This window comes from Arachis hypogaea, chromosome 10 (assembly GCF_003086295.3).
Source record: "Arachis hypogaea cultivar Tifrunner chromosome 10, arahy.Tifrunner.gnm2.J5K5, whole genome shotgun sequence".
NCBI lineage: Eukaryota > Viridiplantae > Streptophyta > Magnoliopsida > Fabales > Fabaceae > Arachis > Arachis hypogaea.
In genome coordinates this window covers 14,480,590-14,508,555 of record NC_092045.1, presented here as the reverse complement: position 1 = coordinate 14,508,555, position 27,966 = coordinate 14,480,590, and the positions used below count along the sequence as shown (strand labels likewise).

At 39.4% G+C, this 27,966-nt stretch overlaps 1 long non-coding RNA gene across 2 annotated transcripts; it reads right to left on the bottom strand.

The window, feature by feature from the left end:
• Nucleotides 1–485: 485 nt before the first annotated feature.
• LOC112715218 (uncharacterized) lies at nucleotides 486–27,486 on the bottom strand. Of its 2 annotated transcripts, none has more exons than XR_003159547.2 (7): nucleotides 26,568–27,486; nucleotides 26,303–26,435; nucleotides 25,895–26,221; nucleotides 25,211–25,304; nucleotides 13,553–13,724; nucleotides 1,057–1,185; nucleotides 486–638 (listed from the first exon to the last, which is right to left on the bottom strand). It is a non-coding gene; the product is annotated as an uncharacterized lncRNA (long non-coding RNA). The 2 variants fall into 2 exon arrangements; XR_011866458.1 differs by having other exon boundaries at nucleotides 487–638; nucleotides 27,054–27,486.
• Between the last annotated feature and the right edge of the window lie 480 nt (nucleotides 27,487–27,966).

Below are 27,966 nucleotides of genomic sequence, written 5' to 3'. Positions count from 1 at the left end.
TACTGGGTTAAAACGGCGGTTTTTTACTAGGTTAAAACGGCGGTTCAAACCGCCGTTATTTCCAGGTTAAAACGGCGGTTTAAAAATTGGTTAAAATGACAGTTTAAACCACCATTATTACCCTCACAAAATGACATTTTAGTCGGTTAAAATGGCATTTTTAAACTTCCGTTTTTACCCTAATAGTAGCATTTCAGTTGGTTAAAACGGCATTTTTGAACCGTCATTTTTACCGTTACAGAGTGGCTTTTGATTGGTTAAAATGTCATTTTTGAACCGCCGTTTTAACCCTAACAATTACACTTTTTTATCGTTTAAAAATGCAATTTTTACCCTCTTTTTTTCGTGTTAAACAAATAATATTTATTATTAGAAATCATAATCCATAAACAAAATATTATATAACTCAGAAACAAAGTATTAAACATAATATATGATTTTTTTAGTATTAGAAATAAAAAATAATAACTCCTATACAAAGTATCAAACATAACATAATTTTTCAACTATAAATGTCATAACATGTAACTCTTAATACATAAAATATCCATCATATTTCATGCTGCTCTATTGCTTGCTCCAGAAGACCTACTTTCTAACTATTTTGGCGATGAAATCTCACTCTCTTGATTCAATTCCTACAACAAAAATATAATTTGAAAACATAATAAACAAAATATTAAAGAGAAATAGTAAAGCCAATGAAAAAAGAAACACATAAACCAAGATAATAATATTATTATTTGTCAGGATTGTGCAGTAAAAAAGCATTACACAGCAGTTGATCTTTCCCTTCCACTTATGCATGCAATTTCAATTTTCATTCGTTTCTTAGCATTTTTAAAGTCACTTTTATGTAGCAATCATTTTTTTGGTACTTCTGCATTAACAGCTGTAAATGCTATGTACCCAAATAAGTTCATTGAATTATTTAGAACAAATGCCTATGATACAGCCGCTCCCACTTAATAGGACAATCTTAACTTTTTGTTTTTTATGCTTTAAACTGTGTTCCCTAAAGAAAACCAGCACTGAACCAGATATCTAAAACTGTACCTTTAGAGCAAGTTCCTCAAAGCACTGCTCCACATTTTCTCGAGTTTTAGCACTACTTTCGAGAAGCAAACACCCCAACTCTTTGGCGAGAGCTAAACCCTCTTCTCTGCTCACAGCCCTTTCAGACTCCTATAATAGAGAAAAAAAATCGAAGAAGTCAATGAATGAAATATGTCAATAGAAGATTCCTCAAAAAGAAATCTAGACTTCAAATTTCAAATGCAAATTTAATGTATGTGTCTAGAAATGAGGTTTAGGGTTAATGGCTTAGTTAGAAAGAATACGAGACATTCAATATCAGAAACTGCTTTCTGTCCCAATTTTCATCCCCTTATCTCACACTTCTTTCTCAGATGCAGCAAAAAAGTCATGCATTTATGGTCAAGATAATCACTCAACCATAGCCAAAAAGATAGAGATTGCTATTGCTATTGCTCTAGAGTACTTCTAATTGGAAGAGAGACAAAAAATAATTAAAATAAACAAACAAACCAATAATTATTATAATAAAAGCTGAAACGCTGAGCATGAACTACTACTGCTTTAGGGTATTGAATCCAATGAGATAGTGACTGTTCCTCACACATTTTATTTTAATTATAAATAAATTAATTAATTAAATTAACCTGAATCAGAGAGTGGTGGATCTAAGTCTCAGTCTCACAGGAAAAAAATTGAGATTATTATTTATTTACAAAGAGAAAGAGACACAAGTTCAGAGAAAACACTGCTCAATTTTGCTGTTAGTTAAATGGCTATATATATATATATCAAAGTGAAGTTAATAAGAAATTAGGAAAATGCGGTTCTTCTCATTACTAGAAATTACAATGACATCACAAAGAACATGTGCTCTTGCTATTTGATAGTTAAAGAGGTCTCATAAACCCCCAATATAACTTGCAGATCTTCAACACTAGTGATGAGCGGATAATTTATACGCTTTTTGGCATTGTTTTTAGTATGTTTTTAGTATGATTTAGTTAGTTTTTAGTATATTTTTATTAGTTTTTAGTTAAAATTTACTTTTCTGGACTTTACTATGAGTTTGTGTGTTTTTCTATGATTTCAGGTATTTTCTGGCTGAAATTGAGGGTCCTGAGCAAAAATCTGATTCAGAGACTGAAAAGGACTGCAGATGCTGTTGGATTCTGACCTCCCTGCACTCGAAGTGGATTTTCTGGAGCTACAGAAGCCCAATTGGCGCGCTCTCAACGGCGTTGGAAAGTAGACATCCTGGGCTTTCCGGCAATGTATAATAGTCCATACTTTGCCTGAGATTTGATAGCCCAAATTGGCGTGGCAAATCAGCCTCAGAATTTCCAGCGTTTAACGCTGGAACTGGCATAAAACTTGGAGTTAAACACCCAAACTGGCATGAAAGCTGACGTTTAACTCCAGAAAAGGTCTCTACACATGAAAGCTTCAATGCTCAGCCCAAGCACACACTAAGTGGACCCAGAAGTGGATTTTTACATCATTTACTCATTTCTGTATACCCTAGGTTACTAGCTTACTATTAATAGGATTTTTTGACATTGTATCTGTACCTCATGACACTTTACACGTTTCTTTGTGTACCTTCCACGGCATGAGTCTCTAAACCCCATGGTTGGGGGTGAGGAGCTCTGCTGTGTCTTGATGGATTAATGCAATTACTACTGTTTTCCATTCAATCATGCTTGCTTCCATTCTAAGATATTACTTGTTCTTAAACCGGATGAATGTGATAATCCGTGACACTCATCATCATTCTCAACTATGAACGTGTGCCTGACAACCACCTCCGTTCTACCTTAGATTAAGTAGATATCTCTTGGATTCTTTAATTAGAATCTTCGTGGTATAAGCTAGAACTGATGGTGGCATTCAAGAGAATCCGGAAGGTCTAAACCTTGTCTGTGGTATTCTGAGTAGGATTCAATGATTGAATGACTGTGACGAGCTTCAAACTCCTGAAGGCGGGGCATTAGTGACAGACGCAAAAGAATCACTGGATTCTATTCCGGCCTGATTGAGAACCGACAGATGGATAGCCGTGCCATGACAGGGTGCGTTGAACATTTCCACTGAGAGGATGGGAGGTAGCCACTAACAACGGTGAAACCCTTGCATACAGCTTGCCATGGAGGGAGCCTTGCGTGCTTGAAGAAGAAGACAGTAGGAAAGCAGAGATTCAGAAGATGGAGCATCTCCAAAACCTCAACCCATTCTCTATCACTGCAAAACAAGTACTTATTTCATGTTCTTTTACTTTTCACAATCAATCCTGATAATTTCTGATATCCTGACTAAGATTTACAAGGTAACCATAGCTTGCTTCAAGCCGACAATCTCCGTGGGATCAACCCTTACTCACATAAGGTATTACTTGGACGACCCAGTGCACTTGCTGGTTAGTTGTGCGGAATTGCAAATGTGTGATTGCAATTTCGTGCACCAAGTTTTTGGCGCCGTTGCCGGGGATTGTTCGAGTTTGGACAACTGACGGCTTGTCTTGTTGCTTAGATTAGGACTGTTTTATTTTTGTTGGTTTAGAGTCTTTTAGTTGAGTCTAGTTTCATATTTTAAGTTTGGTGTCAATTGCATGCTTTTGTTTTTCTTCTAATTTTCGAATTTGCATGTCTTTAGTCCCTTTTTGATCCGTAAAAATTCTAAGTTTGGTGTCCTCTTTGTGTTTTTCCCTTAAAATTTTCGAAAATTAGTGTTTGATTTTTTAAAAATTTTTAAGTTTGGTGTCATTTTGTTGTTTTTCTCTTTCCTCATTTCAAAAATCAAATCTTTTTCATAAAAATTTTTCAATCATATCTTTTTAATTGCTATTTTCAAAATCTTTTTAATTAACTAATTGATTCAGTTCTCAATTTGCTTTGATCTTATTTTCTTTTTAATTTTCGAATTTTTATTTTATTTTCCTTTTGTTTTCTTTTATTTTTTTTCGGTTAATTCAAAAAAAAAAAAACAAAATCTATCTATTTGCAATCCATATCATTTCCCTTTATCCATTATGGACCTAAGTGGAATTGATCAGTCCAGAAGGACTCTGGGGCCATATGCTAACCCCATTACAGCTGCATATGGGAGTAGCATTTGTACACCTCCCATCAAAGCAAGCAGCTTTGAGCTAAATCCTCAACTCATTATCATAGTGCAGCAAAATTGCCAGTATTCCGGTCTTCCACAGGAAGAACCTACTGAGTTTCTAGCACAATTCTTACAAATTGCTGACACAGTACATGATAAAGAGGTGGATCAGGATGTCTACAGACTATTATTGTTTCCATTTGCTGTAAAAGATCAAGCTAAGAGGTGGTTGAATAACCAACCTACAGCAAGCATAAAGACATGGAAACAGTTATCAGACAAATTCCTGAATCACTTTTACCCTCCAAAGAGGATGACACAGCTAAGGCTGGACATCCAAGGCTTTAAACAAGAGGATAATGAATCCCTTTATAATGCCTGGGAGAGGTATAGAGGTATGCTAAGAAAATGCCCCTCAAAAATATTTTCAGAGTTGGTACAGTTAGACATCTTCTACTATGGGCTTACAGAAAAAGCTCAGATGTCTTTAGACCACTCAGTTGGTGGATCTATACACATGAGGAAGACAATTGAAGAGGCTCAAGAGCTTATAGACACTGTTGCTAGAAACCAATATTTGTACTCTAGCAATGAGTTCTCTCCAAAAGAGGAAGTCATGAGAGTAGTCACTGATCCTAATCCTCAAGAACAGATGATTGAGCTTAATCAACAATTGCTCCTGATGACAGAACAGTTAGCAGAATTCAAAGAGATGCTCCATGAAACTAAAGTTGCTAACAAGAACATAGAACTGCAGTTGAATCAAGCAAAACAGTAGATATCTAAACAGATAACAGAAGAGTGTCAAGCAGTTCAACTGAGGAGTGGGAAGACACTGAACAACACCACTCAAAAAAGCAAAAAGTCAAATAAGGAACAATTGACAGAGGATAACCAAGCCACCGCCCAAAATCCCTTTGAGGACAGTAAGAGCCCAGAGAGGAATACTTTTGGCGTTCAAACGCCAGAAAGGGAAGGAGAGCTGGCGTTAAACGGCCATTCCTTGCCCAGTTCTGGCGTTCAAACGCCAGAAAAGGGGGAAAAGTTAGCGTTAAACGCCCATTTTCCACCCATTCCTGGCGTTCAGACGCCAAGGGAGGATCAGACACCTGAGAGTGCTGACAGTAATCCCTCTAACAAGGCTTCTTCAACCACTTCTGTAAGGAATAAACCTGCAGCATCTAAGGTTGAAGAATATAAAGCCAAGATGCCTTATCCTCAAAAACTCCGCCAAGCGGAACAGGATAAGCAATTTGCCCGCTTTGCAGACTATCTAAGGACTCTTGAAATAAAGATTCCATTTGCAGAGGCACTTGAGCAAATACCTTCTTATGCCAAGTTCATGAAAGAAATCTTAAGTCATAAGAAGGATTGGAGAGAAACTGAAAAAGTGTTTCTCACTGAAGAATGCAGTGCAGTCATTCTAAAAAGCTTACCAGAAAAGCTTCAAGATCCAGGAAGCTTTATGATACCATGCACATTAGAAGGTGCTTGCACCAAGACAGCCCTGTGTGACCTTGGAGCAAGTATTAATCTAATACCTGCATCCACTATCAGAAAGCTTGGGTTGACTGAAGAAGTCAAACCAACCCGGATATGCTTCCAACTTGCTGATGGCTCCATTAAACATCCATCAGGCATAATAGAGGACATGATTGTCAAGGTTGGGCCATTCGCCTTTTCAACTGACTTTGTGGTGCTGGAAATGGAGGAGCACAAGAGTGCAACTCTCATTCTAGGAAGACCTTTCCTAGCAACTGGACGAACTCTTATTGATGTACAAAAAGGGGAAGTAACCCTGAGAGTCAATGAGGATGAGTTCAAGTTGAATGCTGTAAAAGCTATGCAGCATCCAAACACACCAAATGACTGCATGGGCACTGACATTATTGACTCTCTGGTAGAAGAGATCAATATGACTAAAAGCCTAGAATCAGAGCTTGAGGACATCTTCAAGGATGCTCAACCTGATCAAGAAGAACCAGAGGAAACAAAGGAATTTTTGAAAATTCCTCAGGAGGAGGATAAGCCTCCCAAACCTGAACTCAAACCACTACCACCATCCCTGAAGTATGCATTTCTGGGAGAGGGTGACACTTTTCCAGTAATTATAAGCTCTGCTTTAAATCCACAGGAAGAGGAAGCACTGATTCAAGTGCTAAGGACACACAAGACAGCTCTTGGGTGGTCCATAAGTGATCTTAAGGGCATTAGCCCAGCTAGATGCATGCACAAGATCCTGTTGGAGGATAATGCCAAACCAGTGGTCCAACCACAGAGGAGGCTAAATCCAGCCATGAAGGAGGTGGTGCAGAAAGAGGTCACTAAATTACTGGAGGCTGGGATTATTTATCCTATTTCTGATAGCCCCTGGGTGAGCCCTGTCCAAGCTGTCCCAAAAAAAGGAGGCATGACAGTGGTTCATAATGAAAAAATGAACTAGTTCCTACAAGAACAGTCACATGGTGGCGTATGTGTATTGACTACAGAAGGCTCAATACAGCCACCAGAAAGGAGCATTTTCCTTTACCATTCATAGACCAAATGCTAGAAAGACTAGCTGGTCATGATTATTACTGCTTTTTGGATCGCTATTCAGGTTACAACCAAATTGCAGTAGATCCTCAGGATCAAGTGAAAATAGCATTTACTTGCCCTTCTGGCGTGTTTGCCTACAGAAGGATGCCTTTTGGTCTGTGTAATGCTCCTGCAACCTTTCAGAGATGCATGTTATCCATCTTCTCTGATATGGTTGAGAAATTCCTGGAAGTCTTCATGGATGACTTCTCAGTATATGGAGACTCATTCAGCTCCTGTCTTAACCACCTAGCACTTGTCCTGAAAAGGTGCCAAGAGACTAACCTGGTTTTAAACTGGGAGAAATGTCACTTTATGGTGACTGAAGGAATTGTCCTTGGACACAAAATTTCAAGCAGGGGAATAGAGGTGGATAAGGCAAAGGTAGAGGTAATTGAAAAATTACCACCACCTGCCAATGTTAAGTCAATCAGAAGCTTTCTGGGGCATGCAGGATTCTACAGAAGGTTTATAAAGGATTTTTCGAAAATTGCAAAGCCTTTGAGTAACCTGCTAGCTGCTGACACACCATTTGTGTTTGACACATAGTGTCTGCATGCATTTGAGACCCTGAAAGCTAAGCTGGTCACAGCACCAGTCATCTCTGCACCAGATTGGACATTGCCATTTGAACTAATGTGTGATGCCAGTGACCATGCCATTGGTGCAGTGTTGGGACAGAGGCATAACAAGCTTCTGCACGTCATTTATTATGCCAGCCGTGTTCTAAATGACGCACAGAAGAATTACACAACCACAGAAAAAGAGTTACTTGCAGTGGTCTATGCCATTGACAAGTTTAGATCCTATCTAGTGGGATCCAAAGTGGTTGTGTACACTGACCATGCTGCTCTTAAATACTTACTCACAAAGCAGGATTCAAAACCCAGGCTAATAAGATGGGTATTGCTTCTGCAAGAGTTTGATATAGAAATAAGAGACAGAAAAGGGACAGAGAACCAGGTAGCTGATCATCTGTCCTGAATAGAACCAGTAGCTGGGGCGTCCCTCCCTTCTACTGAGATTTCTGAGACTTTCCCAGATGAGCAACTCTTTGCCATTCAGGAAGCTCCATGGTTTGCAGATATTGCAAACTATAAAGTTGTGAGGTTCATACCCCAGGAGTACAGTAGAGTGCAAAGAAAAAAATTAATTTCAGATGCCAAGTACTACCTATGGGATGAGCCATATCTCTTTAAGAGATGTGCAGACGGAATGATCCGCAGATGTGTACCCAGAGAAGAAGCACAAAGGATCCTATGGCACTGCCATGGATCACAGTATGGAGGACATTTTGGAAGTGAGCGAACAGCCACTAAAGTCCTCCAATGTGGCTTCTACTGGCCTACTCTCTATAAAGATGCCCGAGAGTTTGTGCGTAACTGTGACAGTTGCCAAAGAGCTGGTAACTTGCCTCACGGATATGCCATGCCTCAACAAGGGATATTAGAGATAGAATTGTTTGATGTATGGGGAATTGACTTCATGGGTCCATTCCCACCATCATACTCAAACACTTACATTCTGGTGGCAGTGGACTATGTATCTAAGTGGGTAGAAGCAATTGCTACACCCACTAATGATACCAAGACCGTGCTGAAATTCCTCCAGAAACACATCTTCAGCAGGTTTGGTGTTCCCAGAGTACTAATCAGTGACGGGGGCACTCATTTCTGCAATAGACAGCTATACTCTGCTATGGTTAGATATGGAATTAGCCACAAAGTGGCAACTCCGTATCATCCACAGACAAATGGGCAAGCTGAAGTCTCTAACAGAGAGCTAAAAAGAATCCTAGAACGAACTGTGATAGCCCGAAGAAAGGATTGGGCAAAGAGCTTGGATGATGCTCTGTGGGCATACAGAACAGCATTCAAGACTCCTATAGGAACCTCTCCATACCAACTGGTGTATGGGAAGGCCTGTCACCTGCCTGTGAAACTGGAACATAAAGCCTACTGGGCAACCAAATTCCTAAACATGGATGCTCAGTTAGCTGGTGAAAAAAGATTGCTCCAGCTAAATGAGCTAGAGGAGTTCAGACTCAATGCCTTTGAAAATGCAAAAATTTATAAGGAAAAGGCAAAGAAGTGGCATGACAAGAAGTTGTCATCCAGAGTCTTTGAGCCAGGACAAAAAGTTCTGCTCTTCAACTCTAGGCTCAGATTGTTTCCAGGAAAACTTAAATCCCGATGGAGGGGTCCATATGTGATTACAGGAGTATCACCATATGGGTATGTTGAGCTTCAGGATATTGATTCTGACAAAAAGTTCATTGTTAATGGACAGAGAATCAAGCATTATCTTGAAAGCAATTTTGAGCAGGAATGCTCAAAAATGAGACTTGAGTGATTCTCAGTAAAGGTCCAGCTAAAGACAGTAAAGAAGCGCTTGCTGGGAGGCAACCCAGTCATTAGCAGGTTATATGTTTTGATTTTACAAAGGCAAGTATCAAAAATGAAGGAATTCACAGAGTTACAGAAGGATTCAGTGCAAAAAGCAGAGAAAAAGAGCTTACTGGCGAAAAAACGCCAGTAAGGGGCATTTTGGGCGTTAAACGCCAGAATGGGCACCATTCTGGGCGTTTAACGCCAGGTGTGCAGCATCCTGGGCGTTTAGCAAAACGCCCAGTGATAAAGGAATTCTGGCGTTTAACGCCAGCCAGGGCACCTGGCTGGGTGTTAAACGCCCACAATGGGCAACAAATGGGCGTTAAACGCCAGAATGGGTGCCATTCTGGGCGTTTAACGCCAGAAAGGTGGGGGACCAAGATTTTGCTTTCCAATCAAATTTTTTTCAAACTTTCCTTTTCTTACCCATACTCTTGTACATAAACACATTTCAACCTTTCATCATTCACCTTCAAATCTTCAAAAATCAAAATTATTCTTCAAATCCCTCTCAAATCAATCCCAAATCTTGTTCAAAAACTCACCCTTCTCTCAAAATTCTCTCCATATCTTCTCAAATCTCCTTTCAATTTTTTTTGAAATCTTCCCCCCTTTATAAAAACACGTTTGGCCTCGTCATTCCCCCATACCATTCAAATTTGCTCTTCTCCTCTCTCTCTTCTTTCCTTTCTTTTGCTTGAGGACAAGCAAACCTCTAAGTTTGGTGTGCTTTTCCGTGATCACTAAGCCAAGATTCATCAAGATCATGGCTCCTAAGGGAAAACAAACCAATTTAAGAGGAAAGAAAGAGAATAATCCAAAGAATCTTTGGAATCAAGAGAAGTTTTTAACCAAAGAACTTGAAGACCATTATCACAAAATAATGGGTCTGAGGTCAGTGATCCCGGAAGTTAAATTTGATCTGAAAGAAGATGAATATCCGGGGATCCAAGAGCAAATTCGAAACAGAGGATGGGAAGTTCTAACCAATCCTGAGATAAAGGTTGGAAGGAATATGGTTTAGGAATTCTACTCAAATCTGTGGTTAACAGATAAGCAGAGAATGACTGGAACTGCTTACCATACCTACAGAACCATGGTCAGAGGGAAAGTTATGTACTTCCATCTGGACAAAATAAGAGAAATCTTCAAATTGCCTCAACTGCAAGATGATCCTGAATCCTTTAATAGGAGAATGGTGAGAGCAGATAAAGGGTTGGATCAAGTTCTAGAGGACATATGCCTCCCTGGAACTAAGTGGATAACCAATTCAAAGGGTGTCCCAAACCAACTCAAGAGGGGAGACCTCAAACCAATTGCAAGAGGTTGGCTAGACTTTATTGGGCGTTCCATACTGCCCACTAGCAACCGTTCTGAGGTCACTATCAAGAGAGCAGTGATGATTCATTGCATTATGCTTGGAAAAGAAGTGGAGGTTCATCATGTGATTGCTTGTGAGATCTACACAATTGCAAATAAGAATTCCACTGAAGCCAAATTGGCTTACCCAAGCTTGATCTCCTTGCTCTGTAAAGAGGCTGGGGTAAAGATGGGAGTAGATGAATTCATACCCATTGAACATCCAATCACCAAGAAGTCAATGGAAGGACAAATGCAAGACAACTCTATCAAAAGGAGGGCGCATGAGTTCCTCCCTGAATTTCCTGAAATTGGCTACTGGGCCAGCCTAGAAGCATCTATCACCAAGTTGCAAGAGACTATGGAGCAACTTAAGGAAGAACAACAGAATCAGAACTGCATGATCTGCAAATTGCTGAAGGAACAAGAGAAGCAGGGGCGTGAACTTCAAGAACTGAAACGCCAAAAGTTCTCCCCTCAATTTGAGGGAGCATCCACTTCTCAAAATCAAGGTTGTTGAGTCCTAACTCTGTGAAAACCTCTATCATTAGGAGCCTATCTAAATTTTTTGTTTTCTATTTTTATTTTCTAGTCTCACCTTATATCTATTTTTTGAGTCTTGTTCTTAATTCATAATTAATAAAATTTAAAATTCATGTCTTAAAGTTTTGAATGTCCTATGAATCCATCACCTCTCTTAAATGAAAAAATGCTTTAATCACAAAAGAACAAGAAGTACAGGATTTCAAAATTTATCCTTGAAACTAGTTGAATTAGTTTGATGTGGTGACAATACTTTTTGTTTTCTGAATGAATGCTTGAACAGTGCATATGTCTTTTGAATTTGTTGTTTTGAGAATGTTAAAAATTGTTGGCTCTTGAAAGAATGAGGAAAAAAAAGAGAACTGTTATTGGGGATCTAAAAAAATCATCAGATTGATTCTTGAAGCAAGAAAAAAAAGCAGTGAATACAAAAAAAAAATTTCGAAAAAAAAAGAGAGAAAGAAAAAGAAAAAGAAAGAAATGAAGTTGTGATCTAAGGCAAAAAGAGTGTGCTTAAGAACCCTGGACACCTCTAATTGGGGACTCTAGCAAAGCTGAGTCACAATCTGAAAAGGTTCACCCAATTATGTGTCCGTGGCATGTATGTATCCGGTGGTAATACTAGAAGACAGAGTGCTTTGGGCCACAGCCAAGACTCATACACTAGCTATGTTCAAGAATCATTATACTTAACTAGGAGAATCAATAACACTATCTGAGTTCTGAGTTCCTATAGATGCCAATCATTCTGAACTTCAAAGGATAAAGTGAAATGCCAAAACTGTTCGGAAGCAAAAAGCTACTAGTCCCGCTCATCTAATTGGAGCTAAGTTTCCTTGATATTTTGGAGTCTATAGTATATTCTCTTCTTTTCATCCTACTTTGATTTTCAGTTGCTTGGGGACAAGCAACAATTTAAGTTTGGTGTTGTGATGAGCGGATAATTTATACGCTTTTTGGCATTGTTTTTAGTATGTTTTTAGTATGATCTAGTTAGTTTTTAGTATATTTTTATTAGTTTTTAGTTAAAATTCACTTTTCTAGACTGTACTATGAGTTTGTGTGTTTTTCTGTGATTTCAGGTATTTTCTGGCTGAAATTGAGGGTCCTGAGCAAAAATCTGATTCAGAGACTGAAAAGGACTGCAGATGCTGTTGGATTCTGACCTCCCTGCACTCGAAGTGGATTTTCTGGAGCTACAGAAGCCCAATTGGCGCGCTCTCAACGGCGTTGGAAAGTAGACATCCTGGGCTTTCCGGCAATGTATAATAGTCCATACTTTGCCTGAGATTTGATAGCCCAAATTGGCGTGGCAAATCAGCCTCAGAATTTCCAGCGTTTAACGCTGGAACTGGCATAAAACTTGGAGTTAAACACCCAAACTGGCATGAAAGCTGACGTTTAACTCCAGAAAAGGTCTCTACACATGAAAGCTTCAATGCTCAGCCCAAGCACACACTAAGTGGACCCAGAAGTGGATTTTTACATCATTTACTCATTTCTGTATACCCTAGGTTACTAGCTTACTATTAATAGGATTTTTTGACATTGTATCTGTACCTCATGACACTTTACACGTTTCTTTGTGTACCTTCCACGGCATGAGTCTCTAAACCCCATGGTTGGGGGTGAGGAGCTCTGCTGTGTCTTGATGGATTAATGCAATTACTACTGTTTTCCATTCAATCATGCTTGCTTCCATTCTAAGATATTACTTGTTCTTAAACCGGATGAATGTGATAATCCGTGACACTCATCATCATTCTCAACTATGAACGTGTGCCTGACAACCACCTCCGTTCTACCTTAGATTAAGTAGATATCTCTTGGATTCTTTAATTAGAATCTTCGTGGTATAAGCTAGAACTGATGGTGGCATTCAAGAGAATCCGGAAGGTCTAAACCTTGTCTGTGGTATTCTGAGTAGGATTCAATGATTGAATGACTGTGACGAGCTTCAAACTCCTGAAGGCGGGGCATTAGTGACAGACGCAAAAGAATCACTGGATTCTATTCCGGCCTGATTGAGAACCGACAGATGGATAGCCGTGCCATGACAGGGTGCGTTGAACATTTCCACTGAGAGGATGGGAGGTAGCCACTAACAACGGTGAAACCCTTGCATACAGCTTGCCATGGAGGGAGCCTTGCGTGCTTGAAGAAGAAGACAGTAGGAAAGCAGAGATTCAGAAGATGGAGCATCTCCAAAACCTCAACCCATTCTCTATCACTGCAAAACAAGTACTTATTTCATGTTCTTTTACTTTTCACAATCAATCCTGATAATTTCTGATATCCTGACTAAGATTTACAAGGTAACCATAGCTTGCTTCAAGCCGACAATCTCCGTGGGATCGACCCTTACTCACGTAAGGTATTACTTGGACGACCCAGTGCACTTACTGGTTAGTTGTGCGGGATTGCAAAAGTGTGATTGCAATTTCGTGCACCAACTAGCAGTATGCCCAACAAATGGAGTATTGTCAATATTCCATGTTTATAAAATGTAGCTAAACAGAGAAAAAGAAATAACCAAATATTACCAGATACAAGCCTTCTGGCTCCGGGAACAAGAAGACTCCAGTCTATAGCATAGCCTTCATATTTGTGTTTATGTTTATAAAGTGGGGCCTGATTAAAAACCGCAGCAGCTCCTTGGACACCCTCTGTTTCTGACTCTGCTAGAGTATTCAGATGAGAGCTTAAGTCCCTAACCTACAAATCAACAAGTATATTATTGTCACAACAAAATGGTCAATGACTTCAGAAAATAACAACAAAATGGAAAGTTTATGAGGACTGGACGTGTCCTTGGAATTGCTATGATAAATGTTTTTTAGTGAAGGGAATATATCAGAAATGTTTCTCATTTTATGAACTGCTATATTCTTTAAAACTTATGGGGATTACTATTGAAGTAATACCTTATCATGTCACTTCTCAATACTTCAACACAGATCATGTAAGGTGCCTTCTCCCTAGAATTCAAGAGAACAACTTCATCTTCAGGAATATAAAGCACACGGTACATGCCCTTTCCCAAAGAAAAACAAACTCCTAGGAATAAGGAAATCAAGATTCATAGATAAATAAGAACCAAGTGAACCCATAAATAAAAGAATGCATACACACAAATTACACACAAAAAATGTGAGTTTAAAAGCAAAGAACTAACAATAGCCAACAATTCCTTGAGTGCATGGTGGACGAAATTGTGATCACTACAACTCAAATAATCCAAAAATTTGGTGCTCAACACCATGGCATAAACACAACTTCGCACAACTAACCAGCAAGTGTACTGGGTCGTCCAAGTAATAAACCTTACGCGAGTAAGGGTCGATCCCACAGAGATTGTTGGTATGAAGCAAGCTATGGTCACCTTGTAAATCTTAGTCAGGCAAACTCAAATGGATATGGGTGATATACGAATAAAACATAAAGATAAAGATAGAGATACTTATGTAATTCATTGGTGGGAGTTTCAGATAAGCGTATGAAGATGCTTGGTCCCTTCCGTCTCTCTGCTTTCCTACTGTCTTCATCCAATCCTTCTTACTCCTTTCCATGGCAAGCTTATGCAAGGGTTTCATCGTTGTCAGTGGCTACCTCCCATCCTCTTAGTGGAAATGTTCAACGCACCCTGTCACGGCACAGCTATCCATCTATCGGTTCTCAATCAGGCCGGAATAGAATCCAGTGATTCTTTTGCGTCTGTCACTAACGCCCCGCCCTCAGGAGTTTGAAGCTCGTCACAGTCATTCAATCATTGAATCCTACTCAGAATACCACAGACAAGGTTAGACCTTCCGGATTCTCTTGAATGCCGCCATCAGTTCTAGCCTATACCACGAAGACTCTGATCTCACGGAATGGCTGGCTCGGTTGTCAGGCGAGCGCTCGATTGTCAGGCGATCAACCATGCGTCGTGTATCAGGAATCCAAGAGATATCCACCCAATCTAAGGTAGAACGGAGGTGGTTGTCAGGCACACGTTCATAGGTGAGAATGATGATGAGTGTCATGGATCATCACATTCATCAAGTTGAAGAACAAGTGATATCTTAGAATAAGAACAAGCGGAATTGAATAGAAGAACAATAGTAATTGCATTAATACTCGAGGTACAGCAGAGCTCCACACCTTAATCTATGGTGTGTAAAAACTCCACCGTTGAAAATACATAAGAACAAGGTCTAGGCATGGCCGAATAGCCAGCCTCCCAATGATCTAAGATAGCATCAGAACAAGGATAACTACCCCGATATCTCAATACAATAGTAAAAGGTCCTACTTATAGAGAACTAGTAGCCTAGGGTTTACAGAGATGAGTAAATGACATAAAAATCCACTTCCGGGCCCACTTGGTGTGTGCTTGGGCTGAGCATTGAAGCATTTTCGTGTAGAGACTCTTCTTGGAGTTAAACGCCAGCTTTTATGCCAGTTTGGGCGTTTAACTCCCATCCTTGTGCCAGTTCCGGCGTTTAACGCTGGGAATTCTGAGGGTGACTTTGAATGCCGGTTTGGGCCATCAAATCTTAGGCAAAGTATGGACTATCATATATTGCTGGAAAGCCCAGGATTCTACTTTCCAACGCCGTTGAGAGTGCGCCAATTGGGCTTCTGTAACTCCAGAAAATCCACTTCGAGTGCAGGGAGGTCAGAATCCAACAGCATCTGCAGTCCTTTTTAGTCTCTGAATCAGATTTTTGCTCAGGTCCCTCAATTTCAGCCAGAAAATACCTAAAATCACAGAAAAACACACAAACTCATAGTAAAGTCCAGAAAAGTGAATTTTAACTAAAAACTAATAAAAATATACTAAAAACTAACTCCTAAAAACATACTAAATACAATGCCAAAAAGCATACAAATTATCCGCTCATCACAACACCAAACTTAAATTGTTGCTTGTCCTCAAGCAACTGAGAATCAAATAAGATAAAAAGAAGAGAATATGCAATGAATTCCAAAAACATCTATGAAGATCAGTATCAATTAGATGAGCGGGGCTTTTAGCTTTTTGCCTCTGAACAGTTTTGGCATCTCACTCTATCCTTTGAAATTCAGAATGGTTGGCTTCTTTAGGAACTCAGAATCCAGATAGTGTCATTGATTCTCTTAGTTAAGTATGATGATTCTTGAATACAGCTACTTATTGAGTCTTGGCCGTGGCCCAAAGCACTCTGTCTTCCAGTATTACCACCGGATACATACATGCCACAGACACATAATTGGGTGAACCTTTTCAGATTGTGACTCAGCTTTGCTAGAGTCCCCAATTAGAGGTGTCCAGGGTTCTTAAGCACACTCTTTTTTGCCTTGGATCACAACTTTATTTCTTTCTTTTTCTCTCTTTTTTTTCGTTTTTTTTTGTACTCACTGCTTTTTCTTGCTTCAAGAATCATTTTTTATGATTTTTCAGATCCTCAGTAACATGTCTCCTTTTTCATCATTCTTTCAAGAGCCAACATTCATGAACCACAAATTCAAAAGACATATGCACTGTTTAAGCATACATTCAGAAAACAAAAGTATTGCCACCACATCAAAATAAGCAAACTGTTATAAAATTCAAAATTCATGCAATTCTTTTCTTTTTCAATTAAGACATTTTTTTCATTTAAGAGAGGTGATGGATTCATAGGGCATTCATAACTTTAAGGCATAGACACTAAGACATTAATGATCACAAGACACAAACATAGATAAACATAAGTACTAAAATTCGAAAAATAGGAAAATAAAGAACAAGGAAATTAAAGAACGGGTCCACCTTAGTGATGGCGGCTTGTTCTTCCTCTTGAAGATCCTATGGAGTGCTTGAGCTCCTCAATGTCTCTTCCTTGTCTTTATTACTCCTCTCTCATGATTCTTTGATCTTCTCTAATTTCATGGAGGAGGACGGAGTGTTCTTGGTGCTCCACCCTTAGTTGTCCCATGTTGGAACTCAATTCTCCTAGGGAGGTGTTTAGTTGCTCCCAATAGTTTTGTGGTGGAAAGTGCATCCCTTGAGGCATCTCAGGGATTTGATGATGAGAGGGGTCTCTTGTTTGCTCCATCCTCTTCTTAGTGATGGGCTTGTCCTCATCAATGGGGATGTCTCCCTCTATGTCAACTCCAACTGAATAGCAGAGGTGACAAATGAGATGAGGAAAGGCTAACCTTGCCAAGGTAGAGGACTTGTCCGCCACCTTATAAAGTTCTTGAGCTATAACCTCATGAACTTCTATTTCTTCTCTAATCATGATGCTATGAATCATGATAGCCCGGTCTATAGTAACTTCGGACCGGTTGCTAGTGGGAATGATTGAGCGTTGGATGAACTCCAACCATCGCCTAGCCACAGGCTTGAGGTCATGCCTTCTCAGTTGAACCGGCTTCCCTCTTGAATCTCTCTTCCATTGGGCACCCTCTTCACATATGACCTTACATTTTCTGGACTAAAATCCAAGTATTTCCCCCGAACCATAGTAAGCCAATTCTTTGGATCCGGGTTCACACTTTGATCATGGTTCGTGGTGATCCATGCATTGGCATAGAACTCTTGAACCATTAAGATTCCGACTTGTTGAATGGGGTTGGTAAGAACTTCCCAACCTCTTCTTCGGATCTCATGTCGGATCTCCAGATATTCACTCTTTTTGAGTGAAAAAGGGACCTCGGGGATCACCTTCTTCAAGGCCACAACTTCATAGAAGTGGTCTTGATGCACCCTTGAGATGAATCTCTCCATCTCCCATGACTCGGAGGTAGACGCTTTTGCCTTTCCTTTCCTCTTTCTAGAGGTTTCACCAGCCTTGGATGCCATAAATGGTTATGGAAAAACAAAAAGCAATGCTTTTACCACACCAAACTTAAAAGGTTTGCTCATCCTCGAGCAAAAGAAGAAAGAAGAGAGTAGAAAAAGAAGAAATGAGAAAGAAGGGAATGGCTTTGTGTTCGGCCAAAAAGGGAGAGTAGTGGTGTTTAGGTTGTGTGAAAATGAAGGAGTGAAGATGGGTTTATATAGGAATGGGGGGCTCATGGTTCGGTCATGTATGAGTGGGTTTGGGATGGAAAGTGGTTTGAATTTGAAGGGTGAGGTAGGTGGGGTTTTATGAAGGATAGATGTGAGTGGTGAAGAGAAAGATGGGATTTGATAGGTGAAGGGTTTTTGGGGAAGAGGTGTTGAGGTGATTGGTGAATGGGTGAAGAAGAGAGAGTGTGGTAGGGTAGGTGGGGATCCTGTGGAGTCCACAGATCCTGAGGTGTCAAGGAAAAGTCATCCCTGCACCAAATGTCATACAAAAATGCGTTTTGAGCCAATTCTGGCGTTAAACGCCGGGCTGGTGCCCATTTCTGGCGTTTAACGCCAAGTGCTTGCCCTTTTCTGGCGTTTAACGCCAGTCTGGTGCCCCTTTCTGGCGTTAAACGCCCAGAATGGTGCCAGACTGGGCGTTAAACGCCCATCTGCTAGCCTTACTGGCGTTTAAACGCCAGTAGGTTCTTCCTCCAGGGTGTGCTATTTTTCTTCCTGTTTTTCTTTCTGTTTTTGCTTTTTCAATTGATTTTGTGACTTCTCATGATCATCAATCTACAGAAAACATAAAATAACAAAAGAAAATAGATAAAATATAACATTGGGTTGCCTCCCAACAAGCGCTTCTTTAATGTCAGTAGCTTGACAGAGGACTCTCATGGAGCCTCACAGGTGCTCAGAGCAAAGTTGGAACCTCCTAACACCAAACTTAGAGTTTGAATGTGGGGGTTCAACACCAAACTTAGAGTTTGACTGTGGGGGCTCTGTTTGGCTCTGTTTTGAGAGAAGCTCTTCATGCTTCCTCTCCATGGTGACAGGGGGATATCCTTGAGCCTTAAACACAAAGGATTCTTCATTCACTTGAATGATCAATTCTCCTCTATCAACATCAATCACAGCCTTTGCTGTGGCTAGGAAGGGTCTGCCAAGGATGATGGATTCATCCATGCACTTCCCAGTCTCAAGGACTATGAAATCAGTAGGGATGTAATGGTCTTCAACCTTTACCAGAACATCCTCTACAAATCCATAAGCTTGTTTTCTTGAATTGTCTGCCATCTCTAGTGAGATTTTTGCAGCTTGCACCTCAAAGATCCCTAGCTTCTCCATTACAGAGAGAGGCATGAGGTTTACACTTGACCCTAGGTCACACAAGGCCTTCTTGAAGGTCATGGTGCCTATGGTACAAGGTATTGAAAACTTCCCAGGATCCTGTCTCTTTTGAGGTAATTTCTGCCTAGACAAGTCATCCAGTTCTTTGGTGAGCAAAGGGGGTTCATCCTCCCAAGTCTCATTTCCAAACAACTTGTCATTTAGCTTCATGATTGCTCCAAGGTATTTAGCAACTTGCTCTTCAGTGACATACTCATCCTCTTCAGAGGAAGAATACTCATTAGAGCTCATAAATGGCAGAAGTAAATCCAATGGAATCTCTATGGTCTCATTTTGAGCCTCAGATTCCCATGGTTCCTCATTGGGGAACTCATTGGAGGCCAGTGGACGTCCATTGAGGTCTTCCTCAGTGGTGTTCACTGCCTCTTCCTCCTCTCCAAATTCGGCCATGTTGATGGCTTTGCATTCTCCTTTTGGATTTTCTTCTGTATTGCTTGGGAGAGTACTAGGAGGGAGTTCAGTAATTTTCTTGCTCAGCTGACCCACTTGTGCCTCCAAGTTTCTAATGGAGGACCTTGTTTCAGTCATGAAACTTTGAGTGGTTTTGATTAGATCAGAGACCATGGTTGCTAAGTCAGAGGTGTTCTGCTTAGAACTCTCTGTCTGTTGCTGAGAAGATGATGGAAAAGGCTTGCCATTGCTAAACCTGTTTCTTCCACCATTACTATTGTTGAAACCTTGTTGAGGTCTCTGTTGATCCTTCCATGAGAGATTTGGATGATTTCTCCATGAAGGATTATAGGTGTTTCCGTAGGGTTCTCCCATGTAATTCACCTCTTCCATTGAAGGGTTCTCAGGATCATAAGCTTCTTCTTCAGATGAAGCTTCCTTAGTACTACCTGGTGCATTTTGCATTCCAGACAGACTTTGAGAAATCATATTGACTTGTTGAGTCAATATTTTGTTCTGAGCCAATATGGCATTCAGAGTGTCAATCTCAAGAACTCCTTTCTTCTGACTAGTCCCATTGTTCACAGGATTCCTTTCAGAAGTGTACATGAATTGGTTATTTGCAACCATTTCAATTAGTTCTTGAGCTTCTGTAGGCATCTTCTTCAGATGAAGAGATCCTCCAGCAGAGCTATCTAAAGACATCTTGGATAGTTCAGAGAGACCATCATAGAAAATTCCTATGATGCTCCATTCAGAAAGCATGTCAGAGGGACACTTCCTGATTAATTGTTTGTATCTTTCCCAAGCTTCATAGAGGGATTCTCCTTCCTTCTGTCTGAAGGTTTGGACTTCCACTCTAAGCTTACTCAATTTTTGAGGTGGAAAGAACTTTGCCAAGAAGGCATTGACTAGCTTCTCCCAAGAGTTCAGGCTTTCTTTAGGTTGTGAGTCCAACCATGTCCTAGCTCTGTCTCTTACAGCAAAAGGGAATAGCATAAGTCTGTAGACCTCAAGGTCAACCGCATTAGTCTTGACAGTGTCACAGATTTGCAAGAATTCAGCTAAGAACTGATGAGGATCTTCCAATGGAAGTCCATGGAACTTGCAATTCTGTTGCATTAGAGAAACTAATTGAGGCTTAAGCTCAAAGTTGTTTGCTCTAATGGCAGGGATAGAGATGCTTCTCCCATAGAAGTCAGGAGTAGGTGCAGTAAAGTCACCCAGCACCTTCCTTGCATTGTTGGCATTGTTGTTGTTTTCGGCTGCCATGGGTTCTTCTTCTTTGAAGATTTCTGTTAGGTCCTCTACAGAGAGTTGTGCCTTGGCTTCTCTTAGCTTTCGCTTCAAGGTCCTTTCAGGTTCAGGATCAGCCTCAACAAGAATGCTTTTGTCCTTGCTCCTGCTCATAAGAAAGAGAAGAGAACAAGAAAATGTGGAATCCTCTATGTCACAGTATAGAGATTCCTTGAGGTGTCAGAGGAAAAGAAAAATAGAAGGCAGAGGTAGAAAATTCGAACTTATCAACAGAGATGGAGTTCGAATTGTGCATTAAGGAATAGTGTTAGTCCATAAATAGAAGGATGTGAGAAGAAGGGAAGTAGTATTCGAAAATTAAGTAAAGGATTTTGAAAACATTTTGAAAAACACTAATTGATTTTCGAAAATAAAAGTGGGAAAGAAATCAAGTGATTTTTGAAAAAGAATTTGAAATTAGAAATCAAAAAGATTTGATTGAAAGCTATTTTGAAAAAGATGTGGTTAAGAAGATATGATTAGTTTTAAAAAGATGTGATTGAGAAGATATGATTTGAAAAACATTTTAAAAAGATTTGATTTTAAAAATTAGTGACTTGGCTATCAAGAAAGGATATGATCCAAACATTAGACCTTTCTCAACAGAAAAGGCAACATACTTGAAATGTTGAATCAAATCATTAATTGATAGCAAGTATCTTTGAAAATGGAAAGAAATTGATTTTGAAAAAGATTTGATTGAAAAGATTTGATTTGAAAAAGATTTGATTTTGAAAAATTTTGAAAACTTAAAGAAAAATTTGATTTGAAACAAAATCTTCCCTCTTGTGCCATCCTGGCGTTAAACGCCCAGAATGGTGCACATTCTGGCGTTTAACGCCCAAAACTCTACCCTTTTGGGCGTTAAACACCCAGCCATGCACCCTGGCTGGCGTTTAAACGCCAGTCTGTCTTCTTCACTGGGTATTTTGAACGCCCAGCCTTTTTTCTGTGCAATTCCTCTGCTGAATGTTCTGAATCTTCAATTCTCTGTATTATTGACTTGAGAAGACACAAATTAAAAATATTTTTTTTGGATTTTTAATAATGAAGAATAATCAAAATGCAACAAAAATCAAATAACAATGCATGCAAGACACCAAACTTAGCAGTTTGTATTCTACTAACAAAATGAGAATGCATATGAAACAAAACAAAACACTCAAGTCAAGAGAATTCAAAGGTCAGAGCAAGAAAATCATCAAGAATTACTTGAAGATCCTTAAGACACATGAATGAATGCATGCAATTGACACCAAACTTAAAATGAGACACTAGACTCAAACAAGAAACATACAATATTTTTTGTTTTTATGATTTTGTAAATTTTTTTGTGCTTTTTTCGAAAATTAAGTGGAAAAAGAAAATAAAGGTATCAAAATTCTTAATGAGAATTCCAGGAATCATGCAATGTTTAGTCTAAGACTCCGGTCCAGGAATTAGACATGGCTTCACAGCCAGCCAAGCTTTCAAAGAAAGCTTCGGTCCAAAACACTAGACATGGCCAATGGCCAGCCAAGCCTTAGCAGATCACTGCTCCAATAACAAGATTGATAGAAATCAACAAGCTCTTGTGATGATAAGTTGAAACCTCGGTCCAATAGAATTAGACATGGCTTCACAGCCAGCCAGACTTCAACAGATCATCATGAAACACTAGAATTCATTCTTAAGAACTCTGAAGAAAAAAATACATAATCTAAGCAACAAGATGAACTGTCAGTTGTCCATACTCGAACAATCCCCGGCAACGGCACCAAAAACTTGGTGGACGAAATTGTGATCACTACAACTCAAATAATCCAAAAACTTGGTGCTCAACACCATGGCATAAACACAACTTCGCACAACTAACCAGCAAGTGTACTGGGTCGTCCAAGTAATAAACCTTACGCGAGTAAGGGTCGATCCCACAGAGATTGTTGGTATGAAGCAAGCTATGGTCACCTTGTAAATCTTAGTCAGGCAAACTCAAATGGATATGGGTGATATACGAATAAAACATAAAGATAAAGATAGAGATACTTATGTAATTCATTGGTGGGAGTTTCAGATAAGCGTATGAAGATGCTTGGTCCCTTCCGTCTCTCTGCTTTCCTACTGTCTTCATCCAATCCTTCTTACTCCTTTCCATGGCAAGCTTATGCAAGGGTTTCACCGTTGTCAGTGGCTACCTCCCATCCTCTCAGTGGAAATGTTCAACGCACCCTGTCACGGCACGACTATCCATCTGTCGGTTCTCAATCAGGCCGGAATAGAATCCAGTGATTCTTTTGCGTCTGTCACTAACGCCCCGCCCTCAGAAGTTTAAAGCTCGTTACAGTCATTCAATCATTGAATCCTACTCAGAATACCACAGACAAGGTTAGACCTTCCGGATTCTCTTGAATGCCGCCATCAGTTCTAGCCTATACCACGAAGACTCTGATCTCACGAAATGGCTGGCTCGGTTGTCAGGCGAGCGCTCGGTTGTCAGGCGATCAACCATGCGTCGTGTATCAGGAATCCAAGAGATATCCACCCAATCTAAGGTAGAACGGAGGTGGTTGTCAGGCACACGTTCATAGGTGAGAATGATGATGAGTGTCACGGATCATCACATTCATCAAGTTGAAGAACAAGTGATATCTTAGAACAAGAACAAGCGGAATTGAATAGAAGAACAATAGTAATTGCATTAATACTCGAGGTACAGCAGAGCTCCACACCTTAATCTATGGTGTGTAGAAACTCCACCGTTGAAAATACATAAGAACAAGGTCTAGGCATGGCCGAATGGCCAGCCTCCCAATGATCTAAGATAGCATCAGAACAAGGATAACTACCCCGATATCTCAATACAATAGTAAAAGGTCCTACTTATAGAGAACTAGTAGCCTAGGGTTTACAGAGATGAGTAAATGACATAAAAATCCACTTCCGGGCCCACTTGGTGTGTGCTTGGGCTGAGCATTGAAGCATTTTCGTGTAGAGACTCTTCTTGGAGTTAAACGCCAGCTTTTATGCCAGTTTGGGCGTTTAACTCCCATCCTTGTGCCAGTTCCGGCGTTTAACGCTGGGAATTCTGAGGGTGACTTTGAACGCCGGTTTGGGCCATCAAATCTTGGGCAAAGTATGGACTATCATACATTGCTGGAAAGCCCATGATGTCTACTTTCCAACGCCGTTGAGAGCGCGCCAATTGGGCTTCTGTAACTCCAGAAAATCCACTTCGAGTGTAGGGAGGTCAGAATCCAACAGCATCTGCAGTCCTTTTTAGTCTCTGAATCAGATTTTTGCTCAGGTCCCTCAATTTCAGCCAGAAAATACCTGAAATCACAGAAAAACACACAAACTCATAGTAAAGTCTAGAAAAGTTAATTTTAACTAAAAACTAATAAAAATATACTAAAAACTAACTAGATCATACTAAAAACATACTAAAAATAATGCCAAAAAGCGTACAAATTATCCGCTCATCAGTGCACAAATGAAAAGTTGATTAACAGTACCACTAAAAAAATGGCCCCCAAAATAAACATCAGAATGGAAGTTTCTAAACATGCAAAGCAAGGCAACTAAAGAAGTATGGAAATTGGTGCCATTGCCACAAGGAGAATTTCTCAGACTAGATTTTGGGAATAAAATGCCATCTGATTCTGTTCGGACAAAACACATGACAAATAGTAAATCCTTTCAGCATCAAAGAACAATATTAACATCATATCATTCACAGTTAAGAAGTACCTCTAGTATTCTGTGCCTCTGTCAAATGTAAATTGATCTCTGCTAGAGTCTTAAAAGTTAAAACACAGAAACAGCAACAAATAGATGTTAGAAGCCAATGATGGAACAGGTTCAAATAAGTAAATATATACATACATATTATCATTAAAAATATAATAAATAAGTACAATCAAATTAGCAATGAACCTCTTAGGAAGATAATAATCTCTTATGATCATTTTATCACGAGTAGCATTAAGAAAAAGTAAAATTAATTAAAATGCATTATATAGATTTCTATATATAACTTCTCCTAATACAATAACTCATTTTTCCTTGGGAATAATAATAAGAACGATGAGAGGCACAAATTAAAGCCATATATACGACCATAGCAAGAAGCTAAGAAAGTTTTCATTGGACTAATATAGGGTGGCTAAGAAGATTACATGGTAGAAGTAAATTGGCGAAATTAAAAGAACTCATATTCATATAACCCTAATGCTAATACTTAAACACAAAGTAGACAAGTAATAAGTAGATAATTAATTAAAGATATATCTTTTATAATATAATAGTAGGAAAGTGATAGAAGAAACTCTAAACTCAAACATACAACGCCATAGATAGATCTAAATCCCCTCCATCGATCCTATATATAGTAGATGCTTAAAAGTCATTTCCTTCAACACTTGTCTACCTTGCTAAATCTGCAAAAGAGACAAACACAAAAAAAAATAAAAAATGAAAAGTGTGAGTAATAAGTAATCAAGGTAAGTGATGAGAAATGGGAATGAAGGAAAATGAGGCGTGATTTGTTACTAATAAGGTGCGTGAGGGAGGGTATGTAGAAGCAGATAATAAGAAGCGCCATGGTGGAGAGAGTGGAGGGTAAGACCTCATTAGTTAGTTAGAAGAGGTTGACCAGTGATGGCGTTAATGAGGACTGCATCCTCCCCAAATGCCAACAACTCTTCAATGCTCTATTTCTCATAATTTTCTTTTTCTTTTTTCTTTCTCTCTCTCTTTCTCTATGAGCATCACACTAGTACAAGGTTGTATTCTTCAAACACATTAACAGAATGAGAACTAAGCAAAAGGATAATGACTGGTCAAAGTTTGATAAGTGTTTAGGTTAATTGTGTGATATGTCCAGTATTCAGAATCAGAACAAAATGTGTTGGTGTCTTGTACTTAAGATATATCTAACATGGAAACAGAGAAAGCATTATCATGTGTAAGAAATACATATAAATTAAATGTTTAGCACCATAATATTTGAAAGTGCAACGCGCTTAACTAAGGTCTTATAGCTGTCTGAGGAAACATGATACTTTGCATCCCTCTGATGCACCAGATCTGGCCTCACCAGCCTAGGCTTCACCCCTTGTGGTTGTGGTGATATCATTAGTGCTGGTGCACCCAGTGGAACCCTATCTCCTGCATCAATAATAACACACAAAACTAAGCTTAATTAAACTCCTACAATATAATAACACAAAGATTGTTAACCTCTGTCAGCCTGCCAAGTACACCAGAATTTTCCATAGGATTTAGCAAGGTTTTCAAGCTCAGGCATGGCAATCATCTCTGGAACTCTTGGGCTTATTAATAGACCCAACTTGACCTGCACCATCCAAATCAGTCTAAGATAAAATATTTATGACACAGGAAAATAAAATAAAAACAGAGAATGAAAGTGAAAAACCTCATAAGCATAAGAGTGCCAAAGCTTCTTCTCCTCGTCAGGCAGATCTTCAAAGATCCTATCAGAAATTATGTACTCCACACCTGGCACACCTTTGTTGCTCTGTCATGGTTTCAATCCTAGGGACCAGAATCTGCAATCAAAACGGTTTTTTTTTAATTATTAATAATTCATCATATCACCAGTTACATGCAAATCTGGTGCTCTCATTCACAATGAGGAAGCTTTCTCAACATCTTTTATTTAACTAGATAGTAAACATCACCTTTAGAATTTCTGAGGGGCAAAAGTCTCCAATCCAGAAGAAAAATTGTTCAAACACCTTTATGATCTTTTATATACCTCTCCATCAGCAAGAAAATTAAAAATTGAAAGCCAAAATACACACTTACATCATTCAAACATTAACACAACATTCATGGAACAGATTAGCAGTGCTTTGTGTCTCTTCATTATTGCATTTAACCATCATTCAAACACTTACATCAGAAAATACACACATGCCATGTTTTGTACTAATTTCGGACAAATGATGCAGAGTAATCAGTTCAATACAACATATTCGGTCTCAAACTAAATAAAATCAGAAGCAAAAAACAACAACGCAACAGAAAATGCAGCAATAACAAGCTAACAACAACAACATCACAAAAGATCAATGAAAGTTAAAAACACAATAATAAAAACAGAACCAGCATTCTTTGTTTCTTCCTACTAGAGCATGAAGTAGATCTAAAGAACGAAGAGTTACCTATTAGAAGTGATAGAGATCGCGAAACCAAACTGTAGAAGCTTGCTGAAGGCAGCAACAACGGCGTTGCTTGCCACGTCGAGGAGATGAGCCAGATTGAAAATGGTGTTGCTTGCGATGGCGCAGAGATGAATGACGGCGATGAGATGAGCGGCAATATTCATATCAAATCCAAATCATAGAAGCTCGCTGAAGGAGGAGAACGCGCCGCCAGAGGAGATCGTCACTGGAGACAGCATTTCAGTTCACAACACACAATCTCGTCGGAGGAGAACGCCGAGAAAATCGTCGCCGGAGCATTCGCTGGAGCAGATCATTGCCGGAGCAGTCGCTGGTGCAGAACGTTGCCGGAGCAGAGCACAGATCATCGTTTTTGGATTTGACGGTGGTGGCAACGCGTGTTAGGGTTTTCGTTGTTGGGGAACACATTCAATTTAACATATTTGGGTTTTCCTTGCTTTTCGGCGTTTGGGCCTTTTTTTTTTAACAATGTGTTTGTCTGTTTGATAATGGCGGTTTTAACTACCAAAATTACCAAAAATTACTATTTTATTCAAATTAATTATGGCAACATCATAAAATGCCATAATACTTGAATATTATGGCGGTTTTAAAGAACCGCCATAATATAAATGCCATTTTAAACTTCATTTTTTGTAGTGTAACAGATAGATATATATAACATAAGGAAATAGCCACTAGTCGCGACCCACGAAGTTTAGGCCAGTTAGGGTACAGTATGAAAGTAGTTGACAACAGACCTCCTAATCTCTCCCAAATAGAACATTAAAGAATCTATAGGAAAATTCAAAAAAGTTCAATACATAATATAATCCTTTCAAAATAAAGGTGGAGAGATTCTAAGCAACACATAAAGTAGAGAAAATAAAGATCTTCGCCGTCTCTCAGACGA